At 42.9% G+C, this 5,000-nt stretch overlaps 1 protein-coding gene across 1 annotated transcript in view; it reads left to right on the top strand.

Annotated features, from left to right (window-relative positions):
* Window positions 1-1,240: 1,240 nt before the first annotated feature.
* LOC111672370 (NGFI-A-binding protein 1) overlaps window positions 1,241-5,000 on the top strand; it is a 15,747-nt gene continuing 11,987 nt past the window's right edge. Inside the window, exons 1-2 of the mRNA XM_023429776.2 lie at window positions 1,241-1,338; window positions 1,623-1,711. The gene's annotated coding sequence lies outside the window, so the exon portion shown is untranslated. The remainder of the gene's footprint in view (window positions 1,339-1,622; window positions 1,712-5,000) is intronic.

Below are 5,000 nucleotides of genomic sequence, written 5' to 3'. Positions count from 1 at the left end.
CGTGTGTCCGCCCACGCGCGGATTTGCGTCACGCAGGGAGCAGCGTGGGCGAGAGAGAGAGAGAGAGAGAGAGAGAGAGAGAGAGAGAGAGGCTCTGTGGCAACCGCGCGGAATATCCCACTTTATTCTGCTGCCGCGTCAAGCTGCGCGCGGTGAGGACGCGGCAGACCGGAAGTGTTGACAAAATAAAAACATCTGACCCAGAATCTGAGGAGCTACTTTCAAACAAAGGTAATTATGATAATAAATACAAAATAAATAAACGTGCACCTCATGTGCTTGTGTTGAGAATATATTACAGTTTCATATATAAGGAGAAAGGTTTGTAGAGGGTGTGTGAATAATTCTTTGCAGTAGTCAAATTGAAAGAGACATCTTTATTTTCTTAAGTGGAAGAATTCAGAAAAATAATTCCCATTTTAGATTTGAAGGATTATATATTAGTAAATTATACAAAAAATAAACAAGCAGATTAAGAGCCTTTACAAACCAAATGCAGCGATAGCACTTTTGAAATTACATGATCGTATTCTGGGTCAAACCATAATAATCAAAACAGTGTATTGATTAACCAAAAACGGATTGAAGCTGAACTGCAGCTCTTCAGACAGATCACATGATGCTTGACTGATTCCACCTCAAGCTACTTTCTACTCAAAAATGAATCTTATTAAAGATTAAAATGTCTATAAAAAGTAGAACTTGCTCTCCCTCAGTAATTATAATAATCCAGTGTTATAATATAACAATATTCTGCAGAAATTAGCTGTTTTACTTTGAAGTAATTTTGCCAATAATACTTTTACATCTGTGAAATTAAGAATGCAGTAATTCCACTTTTAATGGAGTTTTGTACCAAAAAATATCTGAGTTTTCTTCCTCCGCTGTGGATTTCTGGTAGATTTTTATTTTCTTGTGTAATATCTTTATATTTACATTATATTTTATTTTGCATTTTAAAGAAGATAAAGAAAATGTTGTGGTTTAATTGGAATCTAGAATAAACTAATATCGTATATTGGTTGTGCTATTTTCACAATAAAAGTGCACAATTGAGTTTTGAAGTACATTATTTAAATTTTGGATGAAATGCCAGAAAACTTGAATTCAGCTTCTTCTTTCTCCGTTTCCCCAGTGCTTTTATTTTGTTACGGCAGGCGGAAGTGTGTGTGACTGCGTGTGTGTGTGTGTGTGCGCGCGCTTGTTGACGGTAGTGAATAGTGCAGGGGAGTGCAGAGACACTGGGAGAGGACTAAAACACTCACACACACTCACACACGCACAGACACGCACTCGGCACACACGCCACACGCACTCGGAGGAGAAAGACGCACGAAGGTCAGCGGCTCTTCACTGACTCTCTGCGCTGGTTTCTGTCTTTTCTCTGAGCGGCAGCAGAAAGAAAAAGTTTCCAGAGAGAGAGGAGAGGAGCGGACTGTCGCTCTCTGGGAAATAATCCTCCAGTTTCTTCACTTGATTTCACATTTTGAATTTTACGCGCCTCGATCTCGCTGTTGGATTCTCTTCTTTTCGGGCTTTCTTCTTCTTCTTCTTCTTCTTCCTTTTCTTTTTTTTTTTTTTTGCTGCACAAATTGACACGCAGGGTTTGTGTTGATAAACAGCGAGGAAGAGGAAGACGAAGCAGAAGGAGGAGAAAGAGAAGAAGAGGAACCAGACCAGGGCGGACCGAAGGGGGCCAGAAACTCACCAGGTAGGCTCCATTAGACACGGATTTGATCCTGCACGTTACCTGCTGCTGCTGCTGCTGCTGTTTCCCTCCACACAGGCTCGTTCCTGCAGATATCTCCAGCTAACACAGGAATATCACAGGAAACGATTTCAAATAACACTGAGGAGCATTTAAACTCACCGTTTAGGCGCTAAAACTCCCCGTGGGAAACAAACTATCAGCTACACACACAGTAAGGATCTGTCTGAACTGTATGGATTTATTATAAGGCACTTGGCTCAAAGATACTATAGAAATACTACAAGGCGTGCACAATAACAGGCACTGCTGTGCATGGTAAATGTACATTATATGAATATTATAGGTGTTAAATGCAATAAAAGGAGACAGTGACTTTGTTAACTTGCTGCTGAGCTGCACAGACAGAATATAAGAGATAAAAGAAATACCTTACAACACAACTATAGTCACTCGTGTGGATGATAAGTGATTATTATATGAGTATTAGAGGCGTGGAGGGCGACGGTGTGATTGTAAACTTGCTCCTGAGCAGCAAACACAGAGTATAAGTCTCCATAAGAGATTTTAAAAGAAATACCTGAAAGGAAAATTACAACGAGACAGAAACAGCTCAGCTCTTTACTGAGGCTGGAAGTGTCTGAAAGCACAAGTACTGTCACTGCTGGACATCATACATGTGTATTATATGAATATTAGAGGCGTGAAGGGAGACGGTGTCATCGTAAACTCACCACAGAGAAGTTTCTATAGGAACATTACAAGAATTCTCACTTGTGTGTGTGTGTGTGTGTGTGTGTCGCTTGCTGCTCGTTTCTTTAGCTGCTGTAAATTCATTTTCACTCCATAATTGTACTAAATGTGATGTTTAAAGACTTCTGAGGACTGTGGACACACCACACACACACACTCACACACACTCTCACCCACTCATACACTCATACACACACACTCACACAAGGATAAGGTCATAGTGATGATTACAACAACATGGTTCTGCATTGAGAAACTGGAAAATTCCTCTTGAATCAGAGTGAAATCAAAGTGTTCCTCATGTTTCTGAGGGAGGGCACAGATAACCACGGTCTGCTGCGTGGCATTTCACCTGGAAAACTACACACCAGTGTAGTGTGTGTGTGTGTGTGTGTGTGTGTGTGTGTGTGTGTGTGTGTGTGGTGCCATTGTGCAAGTGCACGCCTTACTTCTCCAGGTCAAAAGCTGAACTCGCTAAACTCGCTTTGTGAAGCAGGACTTCAATTAGAGCCTGCCATTCACTATTACACCCCGGTCATGCACACACACACACACACACACACACACACACACACACACACACGTCTGCTGTGTTAAAACTGGGGTAAGATGGCTGGGCGTTAGATATCAGTGTTAATGAAGACAGAAACAGTGAGATGCTTTTTAAAGCTGCAGGATTCTTTTGCTGCTCAGGTAAAACTTACCTGTAACACAGGAGTCAGATCTTCACATTCACTCCTCTACAAGTGGAGGAATAATTACTAGAAGGATGAATTGATCAGAATAGTTCCTGGTTAATCGACTAATTGCTTGAATTTAAATATCGCCAAGTGAACACACTGATCTTTCAGATTCACTGTAGAAAATCTGGAACTGAATCAGTGTCGGTTTTGTTAGATAGAAAATCTTAGAGCGTCGCTCAGATCGTCCGACAGCCTCTGAAACCTCCTCCTCTCACACCTTTTCACATGTGAGGAGGCTGTTTTTTCCGACCTCGGAGGATCGCACCGGGACCTCGTTCCCTGAACGCTTCTCGAGGCTGAAGCGTTCGTGAAATCGATCTGACAAACCTGAGGTTGTAGAGATACAGATCTTTCCTTAAATGCTGGAAACGATCGTAGATGAACAAGTGACTCCCACACAGTCGTCTGAGGACGCTGCAGAAACCTGCAGGCGGGAATAAAAACTACAAGTTTTCATTTTTAAGTTTATACTTTTATCACAAGCGTTAATCTTTGCACTTTTCACCTCCTTGCCCGATATGTCCGGATCTTTTCAGGCTCCGTTTCTGATCACGTCCGTTTGTTGACGCTGCGCTCAGTGTGTTTTCCGCCACGTGTTTAATTAAATGCAGCAGGTCTGATCCAGAAATGATGACAGGATGGCTTTCACAATAGATGACGTGTGTGTTCACAGGAAGCATCACAGCTTTATTTCAGGTCTGCTGTGAGTGTGAGAGTAAACAGCTTTAATCAATACAAGTTCACTTCATGAAACACGCAGCAGCAGCGTGAGTCGCTCTGAAGAACTTCTTGGGAAAGACGTGTAGAAATCTAGAGTGTTATCTGGAAACAGAGCGTCTCACCTCAAACTACCTCAGTGACTGTTTCTGTGTTCGTATCCGCTCTGGGTGACGGCTGACCTTCCGACCTTTTTGTCTTCAGACGATCGACAGCTGGACTCCAGATCCAGGATTTAATTTGGACCCGACGTTTGTGTTTGTTGTATTGTTGAGTTTTGTGTATTTTTAAAGTTCAGGCTGTGAATGCTGAGGTATGTGGCTTCGGTTCGTTCCATACAATCAAACATTATCTCTCCGTCTGCCTCCACGCCGTGGTCGCCGGTCTTCCCGGGGTCCACAGGCGTATGTCCCCTCGGCATGAGAGCAGTCAGACAAAGGGCAGCAGGTGAAGCTGTCACATCCAGTTACCTGCAGAACAGCTGTGAAATCAGTGCATTTTAAAAACTCAGCAGCACAAGCAATAACACGGCGTCACAACTTTCCTTTGAAGACTTCCCCGGCGCCGTGAGGGAGGACGTAAACGACAAGACACTTTCTCGTTCGTCCGCAGCGTGGCCTCCATGATGTATAGACGCCGTTGTTGTGTTTCTGAGTCTCTGTCGGAGGGTGTTTTACAGTCCAGTGTTTTCTTCTCGTCCGCTCGCTCTCTGATTGGTCGGTTTGTCGAATCATGAGTGAATGTTATAAATGGCGCAGTTGCTGCTGTAGTTTAATGTGGCTGCACATGATTCACAGGGTAAATCATGATAGGTGTTGTGTGTGTGTGTGTGTGTGTGTGTGTGTGTGTGTGTGTAACTCCAACTGGGAAAGAGATGAGTGAAAATGTTCTCAGGAGATGTTGATTGATGTGTGATGATTTGAAGTTTATAATTTCTTCTTCTTCCCCAGTGTCGTGAGTTGAGTCTGAAATGAGTATGAATGGTCACTTCCTTTGAGTCGAGGCGTTCTGGTGAATGTGATGCACTTGATGAACTTCCTCTGTTGTATGACAGTGACTTTGCTGTGTCAGCACCCCAC

This window comes from Seriola lalandi, unplaced genomic scaffold (assembly GCF_002814215.2).
Source record: "Seriola lalandi dorsalis isolate HSWRI2012SDOR001 ecotype SW California unplaced genomic scaffold, Sedor1 jcf7180002054899, whole genome shotgun sequence".
Classification (NCBI taxonomy): domain Eukaryota; kingdom Metazoa; phylum Chordata; class Actinopteri; order Carangiformes; family Carangidae; genus Seriola; species Seriola lalandi.
The sequence above is the reverse complement of the archived record's forward strand: the minus strand, read 5'-3'. Positions and strand labels throughout refer to the sequence as shown.